This window comes from Copidosoma floridanum, unplaced genomic scaffold (genome assembly GCF_036245765.1).
Source record: "Copidosoma floridanum isolate Cflo_tuat_1 unplaced genomic scaffold, Cflo_Japanese_pri ptg000021l, whole genome shotgun sequence".
Taxonomy (NCBI): domain Eukaryota; kingdom Metazoa; phylum Arthropoda; class Insecta; order Hymenoptera; family Encyrtidae; genus Copidosoma; species Copidosoma floridanum.
Window position 1 is genome coordinate 6,929,885 of NW_028321898.1, and position 18,001 is coordinate 6,947,885.

Consider the following 18,001-nt stretch of genomic DNA (forward strand, 5'->3'; position numbering starts at 1 on the left):
TATATATATATATATATATACTGGTAGAAATGCATTTCTGTATATATTTAAGTTTATTTTTATGTATATACGTGCGTACAAGTGTGTGCACGGAGTTTGTGTATTACATAATCAATAAGAAATGCTACAAATTACGGTTGATAAGCTTATATGTATTAATAATTTGATGTATGTATAAGTAAGGAAAAACTGATTAGTTTTTCCGAAAAAAATTTTTTTTTTAATTCACGTCTTTACTTTTAGTTATTTCGCACTAACTGCTTTCAAACATGTAAAAAAATATACATTAGTTTTATACTTGAAATTTAATGTACTAAGTTACAGTTAGTATAAGAACTCAGGCTTTATGAATTAGAGTACAAGTATTAAAATAAATGAGACGCAAATCATGTGAGTAAAAGTAAAGCTCCGGTACGTACTATGATCATATACAAGTTTTTAGTGCTCAGGGTCGTACCGTGTGTTAGCTCAGTTGGTAACGTACTCTGTTGTGGACCCAAAGATTATGAATTCAAGCCTCGTGATCGGAATTTTTTTTTAAATTTTTTTTATTCCATGTTTAAAAATATTTAGATATTTATTTATTTATAAATTATAAACTACAGTAATGTTTGTCCTTATGTCTTTTTTATTAGATGAATAAGCAACACGTGAAGTCTGTAATAACTAGTGAGCTTTTCAATTTATACGGTATTAGGCTTTTAAAATTAATAATTCCTAATAAATAAACAAAAGTGCGCACAAGCAAGCTTTTTAAATTATTAGGGATGAGGCTTTTAAAGTAAAAAATATATAGTTTATAAGTAATAGTGTGGCCAAGCGAGCACTTCAGATTATATGACATTAATTAAGATATGGTTTGAGCTATAGAATATTTAATTATTAAACAAAAGCGTGGCCAAGTTTGTGCTTCAGTTCAAATTAAAATACGCTCTTGCAATTTACACTATTTGGTGAATAAACAAAAGGGCATGAAAGCGTGTGCTTTAGAATACTAGTTATTACATTCTTCATGTGATTTTCATTCACGTAATAAAAAAACGCGTAGACGAGCAACTGCATCAGGTTACTGGGTATAAGCTGCTTAAAATTGTATTTATTCATTGAATTTACCAAAGTGCAAGCAATGGAGGGTATTTGGTAGCTACCAATAAATTGTTTTAAATTCAGAATAATAAGTTAATTAAAAAAACGTGTGGACCGCTCGTATTGGATTACTGGAGTGAGATTTACTTTTTTATTCATGCACGCTTTACTGTAGTTTGTAATTCATAAATAAATAAATATCTTAATATTTTCAAACACAGAATTAAAGAATTTTAAAAAAAATCCCATCATTAGGCTTGAACTCATAATCTTTGGGTCCAAAACAGAATCTGTTACCAACTGAGCTAACACACGGTACGACCCTGAGCACTAAAAACTTACATATGTTCATAGTACATATTAGAGCTTAACTTTTACTCGTATGTGCTTCTCATTTACGTCTTGATTATTTTAATACTTGTACTCTAATTTATTAAGCCTAAATTCTAATGCTAACTGTGTCTTGGCACGATAAATTTTAAGTATAAAACTAATGTGTATTTTATACATCTTTGAAAGCAGTTAGTGCGAAATAATTAAAAGCAAAGACGTGAATTTAAAAAAAAATTGTTTTCAGAAAAACGAATAGGCAATCCCTTACTTGAAAATACATCACATTATTAATATATATAAGCTTATCAACCGTAATTTGTAGCATTTCTTATTAATTTAGTAACAAAATCTCCCTGCACACACTTGTATGCACGTATATACATATAAACAAACTTAAATATATACAGAAATGCATTTGTGCCAGTATCTATATGCTATGATATAACGAATTTACTCAAAATTAGAGCCGAGACATTTTGAGAACCATTGAACTGATCTAGCTCCGACGTTGGGTATCTCAGACACCCAATATATTGAGAAACGGTGACTTAAGCAGAAAGTTATATGTATGACAAGAGGGTAATTATGCGGACGACTTATGAGTTATGCGGGCGTCTACATGATTCTACCATCTTATTAACATATGTTTAAAAGCACGTAAATTCTAAATAAATCACTTCCACCAAACACACACGTATGTCTCTCTCTCTCCCTCTGTGTGTGTGTGTGTGCGCGCACGCGTGCGCGCGTGTGTGCGTGTTTAGTAAATGTGGCTTATATAGACTTCACGCACTGTTAAGAAGTATATAAATAAGATGGTTGAATTATTCAGATGTTCCGTAGGTTTTGATTTATCCTCATAATTACCTTTCTGTACATATAATCACGCAAATTTGGTACTATTTATCTATATAGATATGTATACACACTGGTAAGGCTTCCTCCCCTCCACTTTGCACGATAATCCCGCACTAACAAATTATGCTATGATTATAATATTTTCTAGAAATGTTTCGATCTTTATTTACTAAACCTTTAAAAATAATGTAGTCCATTGGTGAATAGGCAAAAAAATACGTTTAAGTGAATCCAAAGAACGGCATTAGCTAAGCGGGTAAGAATGCTTGTTACTAATACAACACCGTTCTAATCGTCGTGGGTTAGATTCCCGGTGAGTGATTTACTTTTTCAAAACTTGTTGTCACTGGAAAAAGTTTCTATAAAACCCCGGCTGTTTTGTGGCACATTCTTCTGTGAAATTCTCCTTTAGAATTTTTTTCTTGCCCCACAGGTTTTTAGGCCTGGGTGAATTCAAAACAGTGTTAAGGATATAGGTAAGGATTTTAGTGGATCCCATGCCAGGTATCAGGCAGGGATCGCTAGCTTTACCGGCGAAGAATGGTCCCTGAAACATGGGGCTCCTCTGGAAATGCTCATTAGTCTGGATCCGATACTTCGGCAGAGAGTGCTGGCTTAACTAGTGAGGAGTAATTGTCCTGAAATATAAAGCTTTCTCTAAGGAAAGGCTACACAGTGTGGAATGAACTTGATGACCCGTAGTGCAGAGAATATTAGCTTAACTGGCTAAGTGTTATACCAGAGATATTCTCACTGTGCCCATGGTATAATGAAAGAAGTATAATATCAATTTAAGAATTTATAAATTGGTGTGGCAATACAGTCCCACGCATAGATGGCGAGTGAGTAGCCATGGTGATCGGGCCAAGAGGCTTTTGTAGTAATTTGGTAAAAAAAAAATTTTTTAAAAACCTTTGAGGACATCGAACTAGATTCAAGAAACTTGAAAATTTCTCTGAATTACTTGGAAAGAGATGTTCTGCAAGGTGGTCAAATTGTATTACAATTTATAAACGTGACTGCGGTTTTATTGTATGTAGTACATGGAAATACATTTCAGTAAAGTATATCTAATATTGTATTATTACTTATTTTCACATAACGCTGAACGTTTTTAATGTATTAAAATAAAAATATATTTACAAAGGTTCGAATGTACTTTTTCTTTTTCTTTTTTTTGTAAGTCTCATAGCTGTAAGTTTTGGTACTTTAAATGGATCTAGCAGTGAATTTTGTTATCAGAAGTGCTGGTAACGCTAATTAAAGATAAAATTTAATACTTTTTTTTTTATCATTTCAAAAATTTTTATAATTAAATATAATTACGTATGCATTCAACACACAATATTTCTTGGAAATGTTTACTCGATATTGGTGAAGAAAAGATTAAACGTTGATCTGTGAAATACAGAAAACAAAAAATGTATGTTCTTTATGATTGAAATCAGGAAATAGTTTATAATCAAAAAGTGTATAACTTACTTAACATTTTATAGACACATATTTTTTAGATGATGAAATTTTGAATTATTTAAAAGAAAAAACAAAGACATATTACTGCCCTGAAAATGCAACAGTTTAAAGAGTTGATAAATCCGACGATAATATTCATATTCATTTTTAATAGAAAAAACAATATACATTCATTAATGTCTACCACTTTATGTATTTAATTTAAAAATTTAAGCAATCCTAATGTAAATAAGAAATTTGAGTATGTCTGATAGTTCATGTAATGGCACCAAAAAACAAAATTGTTAAAATGAAACATTAAAACAAAAATAACAACGGCACATAAAAAAAAAGTGGACTGTACTTTTTGCATTTGCATACACCTCTGTAGGGTTGAAAGAAAATTCATACGTTTTCATCATTCTGTATATTTTGTATACTATGGTTATGGATAAATAAACAAGTAAAACCTATGCATAAATATTTATTAAATAGATATAAATTTTACTCAATTGTTACTAGAGATCAGAAAAAAAAATTATAACATGTGAAAATCTAAGACATTAGAAACCTAATTGCAATATTTGTCATTAATAAAGTCACATTTACTTTTTACACTATAAAGTTAAGTAAAGGGCATGTATGGAGGATATAGAGTGCTTGTATACAAAGTGCTTTTATCTATGTGTATACGCCTCTTGATACAATCATAAAGATGTATCAGTATTCGCTCGTATACCTATTGCTCGTATTGAATTCCTAGTTTACCTAACACATTAAAGTCATATACCTATATATTTTTTTTTTCGCTCAAGTTTCGGATAATATTGGTAGAGGTCTCCGACCCTATGCACTTCATTGAAAAGTTTTGCTACCACCTAAAGTCATATTAGGTATATGACTTTAATGTGTTAGGTAAAATAGGAATTCAATACGAGCAATAGGTATACGAGCGAATACTGATACATCTTTATGATTGTATCAAGAGGCGTATACGCATAGATAAAAGCACTTTGTATACAAGCACTCTATATCCTCCATACAACATTTCACATGTTATAATTTTTTTTTCTGCTCTCTAGTAACAATTGAGTAAAATTTATATCTATTTAATAAATATTTATGCATAGGTTTTACTTGTTTATTTATCCATAACCAAAGTATACAAAATATACAGAATGATGAAAACGTATGAATTTTCTTTCAACCCTACAGAGGTGTATGCAAATACCTGTTCGCAGGCCGGCTTAGCATAACATTAATGACAATGTATACAAATCAAAACAATAAAAATCAGATAACCTAACTACTATCAACTAAAGTGCCATTTTGGCTTATTTTCTTTAGATGAAAAAATCCTGATGTTTATGACAGTATTGTACTATATTGTTGGTGAACTGTAGTTACTAATAATTTTTTTTTCCCGCTTGTTTCTTCCGAATTTTCCATGTTGACCTAAAAGTACTTTCGAGCAGGGACCAACGTGCATCTGAAAAGAGGTGAATCACCTGCAATCTTTACTCGTAGCTGCAGCACATCGATCAACTACGATTTATGCAAACGCACGTTGGTCTGTGCTGACCGGAAACGAGAAGCAAATAAGATAATAAAATACCTTTCAATACAGAGAAACGAAATAACTTGAAAAACTAATAGACGCAAAAAGTCTAAGATGCAATACTAAACGCTGGCACAACTTGATATAATATTAAAAGGTAGAATAACATAGAGTTAATACGCATAAATAAATAATACATACTACAGTCCTAGCAAAGCAACATCATTAACTTTTCGTATGGGTTTTATAGATGCATAACTCGACATGCTTTTTCCATTTACATTACCTAAATTACCAAATATTTTTATATACCATCCGCAATAGTCAAAATTTTTGAATTCGCTGAACATATGAGGGAAAACGGAAAAACCAAACTAACCATTACCAAAAGCTCCTTTCCTCTTTTCTTGACTCATATGTTTCGGGAGAGAGTCCATGCGGCTGGTCCAATATAAGTAACGGGATTTTTAAATCCCCAGAGCACCACGTATCGATTCTCTCTCCAATGACTAAAAGCGAAAAACATACTAACTTAAATTTTACCGAAATTCTGAATTATTTTTACAATATTATAATCAGTTAAAACTACGCGTAAGTTAATTATGTTAACTCGCAAAAGGCGAAGTACTTCTGTTGCTACCATTATCCTCACTTTCATAATTATAATTACTACTACTATAATTATTATCATTATAGTAACTATTGTTATTATTTTAATACTATTACACTAATGTTATGATTATAACTTTTTTTATGTAATTATGGTAAAAATGGTTATGGTAAAGGCCCTCCGTTATTTCTATCAGTTGATATATAGTAACACACTGATCGCTTATTCAGTCAAGCATTAATTGAAATGTTAAGCGATTTTCACCCCTCTTTTTGCAACAAGTTTGGTTGAATAAACGAACAGTGTCTAGCATTAGTAAATATTATTAATATTCTATCCTAATATTAATATTAAGTTAAATTAAACTTTTGTAAAATTTGTATGTAAAAGAGAAAGGAAGGGCACTAGTGAGTGAATCACCTTTCCTTCTCTTGACGCACGGAGGTGAATGAGCCGGATGTCAGATGTGCCAATGTTTGAGTAGCTGAACTAGAGAATCTCAAGCCAATTAAATCTTTGGCTATTGTTCTTCCCCTTCAAGATTTTTCCGGCAAATTTTCCTGCGTCGTCTCAAACCGGCGCATCACACAGGTTCGCTACTCTTTATAAAAAGGGCCCAGAGGCCAAGAAAACTCAAGAGTGAGAGATAGAGTGTGAAGTTAAGATTTTACCCTCAAACGGTTGACTGGATAGTTAGAGTCCGTCTCTGCTATCCTACGGTCCTCCACGAGTGCGGTTTCAAAAGTTTTAACCCCGGACACTTCGCGCTGGTTCTGTGTGTGTACATTCTAATACTTTTAATAAAAGTAAGTTTTTCCAAAGTATTAAAATAGTTAACTGTGTTTTACTTTTTCGTCTCGAAGTCTGCATAATTGCCTGTTATGGCATCGATAAGTTCTAAAACTGCGAGAATAAGTAATCGAGTGTTTTTCGTGAATCTACAGCAATCACATTTACTCCGGATGGTATTGGTGGCTCATAGATCGATCGCGAACCTAAAACTCGTTCTTTACGTAAATCTGAGGCAATCACCTTTTACTCCGGATGGTATTGATGGCACTTAGACCGGTCGCAAACTTAACCTTATACTTCCTTCCTTTACGTCAATCCAGAGCAATCACATTTACTCCGGATGATATTGGTGGCTGACAGATCGGTCGCGAACTCAAACTATTTTTCCCCTTGCGTAACCTCTAGGGCGTAACTACCTTTAACCTCTAGATCGTGGACGGGACACTAGTTAGTGACGACCGCTTCAATTCGATCAGGACAGTGGGACTCCCCCCCTTCAGGACGCCCTGTCAAGAAATTTAGCTACCTTGTACGTGCCCAGTGCGAGTTCCGATTATTAAGCGCAAGCTTAGACTCGAATAATACGTCGCGCCGACGTAACAGTATTTTTAAGAACATGAACTAAGTAGAGTTCGTAACTATGGAATGAATCATCAGCGCACTGGGTGTTCATAATGCGTGTTATCTGAGCACCCGCATGGTATAATATAATTGTATTAATAAATGTTTTTATATAGGAATTGAGTGTTACTCTTATCAAATTTTCACTAACTCTTATTTCGTTATAATTGTAGATTTAGATCCTAGAAAGGTTGTCAGCAAGACAGTGAAATATTGATAAATATAAATAAATTATCAATAAATAGTCATGCTCCAAACTATCAAGTTTGCATTTCACTATTATTATTATTATTGTTATTAATTAACAAATAATTTCAAATTATTGGATACTACAAAAATACAAAATCTAGATAAAATAAAAAATGGGTACACACTAAAAAGCTTTAATAAATATTATAATTTTATCTCAAACAGTAATGTGATCTCTCATAATAATATTATGTAAAATTTTTGGTAACTTTTAGCAAGAGCACTATATTATGTTGTCGTTTGAATATAAGCCAAAGTGGCACTTTAGTTCATAGTAGTTAGGTTATCAGATTTTTTTGATTTGTATACATTGTCATTAATGTTATGCTAAGCCAGCCTGCGAACAGGTATTTGCATACACCTCTGTAGGGTTAAAAGGAAATTCACATGTTTTTATTAATCTGTATGTTTTGTATACTCTTGTTATGAATAAATAAACAAGTTAAAAATATCTAGAAATACATGTTTGGTAGATATAAATTTTACTTAATTGATACAAAAGATTAGAAAAAAAAAATTGTAACATGTGAAAATCTAAGACATTAGAAACCTAATTGCAATATTTGTCATTAATAAAGTCACACCTACTTTTTATAATATAAAGTTAAGTAAAAGGCATGTATGGAGAATATAGAGTGCTTGTATACAAAGTGCTTTTATCTATGCGTATGCGCCCCTTGATACAATGATAAAAATGTAATAATATTCGCTTGTATTCCTATTGGTCGTATTAAATTTCTATAATATTTTTAATGTGTTTGTCTCATTTTGAATAAAAATCACATATTAACCCCAAATACTTCAAATATTTAACCTTTTTAATTTTTTTATTCCTAATTGTATCATTTAATGCCCGTGATACGCTATCACAGTAGTGTCCAAATGTCATAAATACTCTTTTATCCATATTAAGTGAAAGTTTATTTGGAACCAGCCGATTGGTTGTCTGTGCCAATTATTTATTCATATTACGTTGGACCTTAATCTAAGAGTCTCTAATAGGAATAATTGCCGTATCGTCAACATAAGACATAATATAACCATCAGAAATAGCCGTTAATATATCTTATCATATATTATAAATAATAAAGGACCTAATACTGTTCTTGTGGTACCTCAATAATAATTTTCCTCATATCACTTCGATCTTGTTCTATTCTTTAACACTGAAACCTACCGTCAAGATAGTTTTCGATTAAGCCCAATGCATTATCCCTTATACTTTAGTTATATAGCTTGTCAAGCAATATAGTACGACTCACAGCGTCAAAAGCTTTTGCCAAATCTATAAAAGATATCGCAATTGGTCTACTTTTCCTTAAGTTATTATATAATATTTTAGTTATATAATGTCGTGCATCTTTTTATTTTTTTTCTTTAATAAAACCATATTGATTTTCAGGAATGAAGTTATTTTGAGACATAAAATTTATAAACCTGTTGTGAATTATTTTTCCAAATATTTTTGCTATGTTTTATACGATGTAAGCAATATTGGACAATAGTTTGACATTTCCCTTTTGTTTCCAGCCTCATGTTCACGTATAATCTCAGCAATTTTTAATGCATTAGACGATATTGATTTGTCGATGCACATTTTCAAAAAGTGTGCTAGCATATCACTAATATTCTCAGATAATAATGTAAGTATTGATAAAGTTAGTAACAGTAAGAAATTTCGTTTTTGTTCTGTTGATTCCACCATTTTTATTTTTTAATTCCTTCATTATTTTTTTGTCTTCAAAAGTATTTGTAGGAGTTAAGAAATCTAGTTTATGTTGCTGTCCAGCATTTTTAAACTATGTGTTGTTGGTTTCACTATATTTTTACTTAAATTTACACACATTTTACTAAAATATTTGCTAAAACAATCAATTTTTTAAATTTGTTCTCTTATTAGATTTCTTTCTTCATAATAAATATCTTTTATATTTCTTTTTTTGTTGTAGCCTTTTTTCCTTGTTTGAAATAAATAATGTTACAAAGTTTTCTTGAATTTTTACTGTTTGTTTTGACAGTTTTTTATCATATTTTATTTTGGCCCCTTTTGTAACTTTGTCTAGTACCTTAAAATAATTCTTATATTCAATTTTTAGTTGATTTTTATTGGTACCATTTTTCATTTCCTTATAGACAGTTTCTTTATTTTTACAAGATTAAGTTATTGAATAAGTTATCTAGCTTTTTTTAGGGATACTACTTTTTTCCATTTGTATTAAAAAAAAAATTTTTTAAACTGTACTGTATCATGTCAATAAGTTTATGTACAGCTGTATTCAGTTCATGTATTGATTTCATATCCTTCCAATCAATGTTATCAGCTATCATTTTGAGTTAATCACAATTTAAATAAAATTTCTGTTTATCTCCTATAATTTTTTGATATTTGTTTATGTCAACGAACAAAGGATAATGATCAGGCGTTGGTTGTTCTAATTTGAAAGTGTTAGCTTCAAAGTTATTATTTTTAATAGAAATATTATTAATACATCAGCCATTTCTACTGGCATCTTTTGGTCTAGTTGTATCAAGAAAACCTGGATAATATCCATTTTGTGTTGGATAATTAAAAAAAATCTTGACTAATGATATTGCACTTAGCTATATTTATATTTAAATCTCCAATAATCAAGTAATTTTTAGTATTTATCATTTTTTCCTAAAAATTTTCTAATACTTAAATTCGATTCACTACAAGCAAAATCATGGCATCTATATCATAAGGTTACATCTATATTGATTTCATTACTTAGCATAATTCATTTCATTCATCAAGTAGGTAACATATGTAGTTTTTTTTTTTTTAGAGCGCGCGGTGGCTCGGTCGGCTAGGTCGTGGATTGGCACGCGGGAGACCGTGGTTCAATTCCCGACCAGTGCGACTTTTATGGGCAAAGTACCTCTGTGTCTTTCACATGTGCTTTTTCACCACGCAATGCTCCTCGAGGAGGGTTTAGGCGACCTTCTCGCAGCAAATTTGCCTAATTCCCCCTACCCCCCTCCCAGTGATGGGGAGGCCTCCCATCCCTTTCCTTGTCCCTTTCCCAAGTGCTAAGTGCCCATAGTAGTGCCCTTATTAAAAAGGAGCCGGACGTAGAGCACTATAATATAAAAAAAAAAAAAAAAAAATATGTAGTTTTTCTATTTCAATTATTTCAGTGTTTTCATGATTTTCCTTTTGCTACTACTCCATCAGCTTTGTTAATTTTTTAAAAATTATAATATACCGTAAATCCTTGTGTAACATAGTGTTGTTAATGTTCAAGAATCCACGATCAGCACACCCAGTCATAATCGGTTTGATCTTCAGTCTATCTTATGTAAATTTATATTATTTTTTCTTTGTTATTTACATCCCCATTAAGAGACTTAATATTACTGTAACAAAAATCCGGCTCAACTATATTCATCAGCAGGTCATCAAGCATATTTACGTTTTGCTCTATTGTTTTGAATAAGCGCGTTTATTCGTTGATCTTGATGAAGTCTGTTGATTGTATACCCTATTGAGTCGTGCTTGTTTACCAGCCAATGTATGTATTGCAGGTTCGATGGAATAGTCAGTTGCATTCATTAGTTTTTTTTATTTTGTTTTGTAGAATTACACACTTTGTAGAATCAGTTATTGGATGGTTGACGTTGTAAGAAGTTTTATATTACTATAGTTACAGTTAATACACGTATGACTTGAAGTGATCACTTTTGCATTCAGTAACTTTATCATTATTAGAACATTTTAGGCATACTGTTTTATTATTGCATTTAAAATCACTGTGACCAAATCTTTTACAATTATAGCACAACTTAACATCGACCATATCATAAGATTTACAACTTTGATATCCAATAAGTACTCTGTAGTTGTTATCTCCTATCTGTTTGCAAACTTCCGGACTTACTTTCATTATCACTGTAGTATAATTCTTCTCTTTGATTTTATATGTGTAGTACTTTTCCTTGGACTTCATGTTCACGAAAATTTCTTTTGTTGATATCTTTTTCAAGTTCTTCCGTATCCATTTCATTTGTATTGTCTATCCCAGTTATTTTTATTTTTTGATCGTTCAGCTCTTTAGATGTAATTTCATACTCTCCTTTTAGTGACTTTTTAATATTCTTTCTATATCATTTATACTTTCACTGTTAATGCTGTTAATTCATTGTTTTTAATGTACACATATTTTATTTGTATATTTAATATTAGATATTATTCGGGCTACTTCATCTTTTATATCAACAATATTTTTCTCTTTTTCATTTGTTTTTATTATTATTTCAGGAATTTTTATTTCATAAAGTATTGTTGTACGTAATGCACCAGCAAAAGACTTTTTGTTAATCTTTGCTACAGTTTGTTTTTGTTTGTCACTCAATAACACTTGATTTTGTTTATGCGTTTCTAGTTCTTCTAAAATAGCATTTTTTCATGTATCTCTTTATTCAGTCTTTTAAGTAGTAAATTCTCTTTTTGGAGTAATTCAAATTTTGTGTCACTGTCAATCATAGTGGTGTCATAAAGTTCTTGAGATTTATTTTCTAACTCCGATAGTAATTACTCTTTGAAATCTTTAGTTTGTTTAATTTTTAATTGGGCAATAATAGTTCTTGCTGGGATAGTAAGATCATGCTTTTCCACTTTTAAGGTTGGATCTATGTTTTCATGTTCAAATTACAAGCACACCACCAACATATCTACTACTATTGAATTTGTGAAAATCACTCTGATAATAAACATTTTCACACATAATGCAAGTAACTGTTGCACACTTTTATTTGGAATGACAGGAGTAATATTTATCAGAGCACTTGTCAGGAGGCTTTTCCTACTCCTTTGCAATTCAACACTTTTCAAAGTAAAATTTTGAAGTATAAAAATATTTTTTCGAAATCATGATTTCATAGTACAAGCTATAACCATACTTTTATTATTGTTTTTTTGTGAGGTGAAGCATTTGGCGAAAATTTCCTCCTAATACAATTCATTTCTCTCTAAAATTTATGTTTGTACTACACCGAGTCACGTCAAGTCCTGGCCTTCACGTCTTCTCCCTGGTCCTTCTAATCATCATTTTAATAGGAATATATTGAATTCATCGTGTATTTAACGGAATGAAAATTCTTTACCGTTAGTGTTTAAGTTTGTTTTTTAGAACATGTGCATTAATTGATTATTATGTATCTCCAAATTCAAAAAATTTTATAAACGTGTTAAGCACAGTTTTTTACTCCCAACAAAATCTTTTGTGTAATGAGTTTGACATTCCTTCCACAAATGATCACCATGAATATTTTTCTCAATTAAAAACCACACAAAAAATAATCGTAACTACAAAGACATCATAATTAGCATTTTGCATGAGAAACTCCATTTGGTCCGTCTTGTATAATTTTGAAAAATAATGTACACGTGTTTTTTTTTTTAAATTAAAAACCTTACAAGATATAGCCCTTTAAAGATTCAATATTTTTCATAGTTACAGATATACTTCTTCTGTATGTGACGTCATTAAGACATGTGTGAAAAACAGTCATTTGGATTTTTTACTACAGCTCAAGTAAAAGTACAGATTTTTTCTTAAAACTTTTAAAAATACTCGGTTTCGGTATTATGTAGACAACGTTAAATTTTGAGGGAGTTTCATGTAACTGTTTCTACATTATTAAAGGTTTTATGTATGTTCCATACTTTTTTTAAAACCCTGTATCTTAAAGTTTTTAATTGTTTTTATGTTTCTAGGATAATTTTTTTCGTACATAACTGTATTCAGTTATGTATTTTTAAATTCCTAATTGATGTCATTTCTTTATTAATAAATACTTGATGTTATTTGTAATACTATGAATCTGACGACAGCAGGATATTGCAATATTAAAGTATGACTCCAACGGCAATGCTGTCCAATGATCTTTATTTATTTATTAAAGCAACGTTTCGGCCACTTTAGAATGAGGCCCTTTTCAAGCACTATAAATTTCATATAAATCATGACAAAATTAATAAAAAGGTAAACAATTATACAATCGCTCGTAGTTTAAAACACTAAAACTTACAATTATATCACAGTATAAAGGCTTTACGTGATCGCTTACATTTGTCGAGATCTTAGTTAATTGACTGTAGCCTGTAAGTGACTCGAACATACTAACGAAAATTAATTTCTATACCGAGGACAGGTATCTATGAGGCAGGACCAATACCAATACATACATGTGCAAGAGTTGCAATGGTTAATGTATGTATTAGAGAAGGCGTGACATATATGAAATGATATTTTTAAATAAAATTTATTTAGTTATTATGCTGTTGTCTGCGACTAGTGTATATTACTTTTGATAAATTCTTTAAAAATTGGTAATAAATTTTGTGTATCAAATTGTCTATTTAAGTTATGGATATTTCTACTTATGTGTATCATTTCTGATACCTCATGCCTACTCCTTACATTTTCAACATCTAAAATCTGTACATTACTATATTCAAAATCTATATTGTGTCCTGAATCTTTCACATGGTAATACAATGCAGATCTGTCATCTTTTTTCTTAACATCTCTCATGTGTTCACCAACTCGTGTTTGCAGAGTTCTACTTGATTGACCTATATAATACCGATGACAATCTAGACAATTAATTTCATACACTATATTTGGTTTGTAACGCGGTTCTATTTTGTCTTTACCTAATTGATTATTTATGTTAATCTTATTAATGTTTTTAACAATGACGTTAATATTGTACTTTTTTGAAATCTTCTTAATCTCATATTCATAGTCTTTTGAAAACGGTAAGACAATATAGTCATTATATGGGGTTACACTATGATTTTTATAACTATCTTTTTTATTTAATATGTTTAGTCTTTTTTTAATGTATGTATCAATAAATTTTAATGGATAGTTATTGGCTTTTAAGTATAATCATAGGATAACCCCATATAATGACTATATTGTCTTACCGTTTTCAAAAGACTATGAATATGAGATTAAGAAGATTTCAAAAAAGTACAATATTAACGTCATTGTTAAAAACATTAATAAGATTAACATAAATAATCAATTAGGTAAAGACAAAATAGAACCGCGTTACAAACCAAATATAGTGTATGAAATTAATTGTCTAGATTGTCATCGGTATTATATAGGTCAATCAAGTAGAACTCTGCAAACACGAGTTGGTGAACACATGAGAGATGTTAAGAAAAAAGATGACAGATCTGCATTGTATTACCATGTGAAAGATTCAGGACACAATATAGATTTTGAATATAGTAATGTACAGATTTTAGATGTTGAAAATGTAAGGAGTAGGCATGAGGTATCAGAAATGATACACATAAGTAGAAATATCCATAACTTAAATAGACAATTTGATACACAAAATTTATTACCAATTTTTAAAGAATTTATCAAAAGTAATATACACTAGTCGCAGACAACAGCATAATAACTAAATAAATTTTATTTAAAAATATCATTTCATATATGTCACGCCTTCTCTAATACATACATAAACCATTGCAACTCTTGCACATGTATGTATTGGTATTGGTCCTGCCTCATAGATACCTGTCCTCGGTATAGAAATTAATTTTCGTTAGTATGTTCGAGTCACTTACAGGCTACAGTCAATTAACTAAGATCTCGACAAATGTAAGCGATCACGTAAAGCCTGTATACTGTGATATAATTGTAAGTTTTAGTGTTTTAAACTACGAGCGATTGTATAATTGTTTACCTTTTTATTAATTTTGTCATAATTTATATGAAATTTATAGTGCTTGAAAAGGGCCTCATTCTAAAGTGGCCGAAACGTTGCTTTAATAATTAAATAAAGACCATTGGACAGCATTGCCGTTGGAGTCATACTTTAATATTATAAATAATAAATACTTGATCTCAAATAATAACTTGAAAAAAAATTTTTTCTATTTTTTAGGAGATATTAAATCAAATCTGCCATTGCTGTTTTTTTTAAATCTTAAAGTTATTATTAAAAAAATAGTTCTTAAAACATGTACGTGCTTCAATAAATTTGTAAGATGATTAATATTAAACAATTAAAACTAAGCTGTTGAAAGTGATAGCTATTTTTTGTCTTTTTTGTCTTCTATCTTTTTTAATATAAATTTTTGCCCATTTACGAAAAGTAGGGCTTTATTCACTACTTTAATAGTTTTACCCGAAAATACAGCATAGAAAATGTGGTAAGATTTCATTTAATAAAATATATTAAAAATCTAATAAATTTTTTTATTATACAACTTTAGAAATGTATAGTTTATAATCATTATTATCAGAACACTAGAATGGTAGTAAAAATTTCCAGGAGGTGAAGCCCTACTAGTATATGGGTGATTATGCTGTAAGTTGCTCAGATTGTATACGGTACTCGCACTCGCATGCCATAATGAAATCCAAAAGTAGCCAAGTGGTGTACTCCATTAGGTGGCTTTATCTGGGCTTAAATGAAAGCAAAAATATAGTCGTTATAATTAAAACACAAATCTTTGAATTTTATGCCCCGAATGAACAGTTATAGTAATTTTTTTTAAAATACTGAATTTTAGCCTAAATCACATTGTTAGCGATATTTACGCTCTAATTAAAACAGCTGTAACTTTTGAATGGAGGCAAAAAATCGAAAAAAATTTTTTTTCAATTGATAGGTTTTGACCCCAGCTTTTATTGAACCCCAGTAAAAACACTCGAACTGTTGAAGGAGCTTAGCTACACGTGTTAGAAGGAGATACAGTTATTCAAAAATCGATGAAAACTGACTTTTATGAAATTTTGTATATTTTTTGACTAGTTAATCTTGTAGTTATATCCCAGATATTTGTTTCTGATGTTGTGTACAGTAGAAATACCGTGAAAAAATATTTTTCTAGCCAACTTCTTTTTGAACAATTTTTTAAGTCGATCTGAGCAAGTTACAACATAATTACCCATATATATCCGCCCCCATGCGCACTTTGCGTACTAACCCCTACAGTTATTTTCCCACATTAATTAAATTACATAACTGGTCCTATCATTTGACTAATAACAATAATAATAAAAAAACTGCTCCTTGGAGGCAGCCTAAAAATAATTAAAGTTTCTTGCCTGTTCCATAAATTTGTTTGAATTTTATTACTTTATAACATTATTTTTAACAGCTAGCTATTTTATTAAATAAGAGTAGACGCATATTCTTGAAACTTGAAATAACAAATCAAGGCTAAACTTTATAAGATTGATCGAGTATTCAAGGCGAAAAAAAAATCGAATAATTGATTCATAAGGTGTAATTTGATTTTTTACTTTTAATTTTTTTATTTCAATATATCTCACCGAAGTCAAGCTTTATTTATCTTTTGTAGATCACAGAATAGGCATCTACTCTTTGTTTTTTTTTTAAATTATGTAGAGTAAATTATCAACGAAAATAACATTCCCTTAAAGGATTAGGCATACGAGATAACTTTGAATAAATTATTTTCCTACTATCAACATATTTATCTATGTTATTTTTTTACAGATCAACGAATATTTTACGTAGCTTACAATATTCAAAAAAACAACACATTCTTATTTTAGCGTGATTCTTTAAAATACAAAGCATGAAAGTAATCAATCCAGTATCAGATTTTTACTTTTTTCTTGAATTCTCAATCAATTTTACTAAATTTAAACGCGATTGATTCTTTCAAATATCAAGAATGTTTGTATCGTTATTTTTTTTGATAAAATAGTTAGCTGTTAAATAAATAATGTTATAAAGCTGTAAAATTGATTTAATTTTTTAAGTAGAGTAGAAAACTTTCTCTATCTCCAAATCGCCTAAGAGCTTTACTTCTAAGATTTATGTTATTGTATAACTAAGTGTTATTTGAATGTATTTATAAATTAGTGTCAAATCATAGAAACAAAAATAAAAAATTAAAATTTTTAACAAAGCTCATCACTAACTTAACCGAAAAAAAATCTTAGTACACCTAAAACTTTATAGTTACATGAACATTAGATTAAAATAACTATAAATTGATTTATGATCTTACTGTGAGTTGTATGAAATCAATAACTATTTAATTTTTGTACGTCTTAAATCTACCTGCTAAAATGGGAATCCAAGTAACGTAAAAATATTTCCAATTAAACAAACAAATGAAACGTTGGAAAATTCATAGGTAGGTAATCAAATAATTATTATACATTTTAATAAATATTTATTGAATAGATAATAGTAATTAACGCCATACCGGATCCGCCATATCGGATTTGATGTTTATACCAGCATACACTGACGGAATCAGAGTATGTTTATTTGCGACAAGCCAATCGTGATCAGGCAATTTTATCCTGTACTCCACGTGCATAAGACTTGGTGATTGTTTACTAGCTGGAGTAATTCCAATTTTCACTCTGGCTTTATCATCCTGTGATATGTAAGCAACTTGTTTT

The 18,001-nt window shown here is 30.1% G+C and overlaps 1 protein-coding gene and 1 pseudogene across 2 annotated transcripts in view; one reads left to right on the top strand and one right to left on the bottom strand.

The window, feature by feature from the left end:
- Caper (RNA-binding protein 39-like protein Caper) overlaps positions 1–18,001 on the top strand; it is a 498,386-nt gene that overhangs the window by 405,308 nt on the left and 75,077 nt on the right. The window lies entirely within an intron of this gene.
- Positions 11,231–18,001, bottom strand: part of LOC149374107 (uncharacterized) — a 42,643-nt pseudogene continuing 35,872 nt past the window's right edge.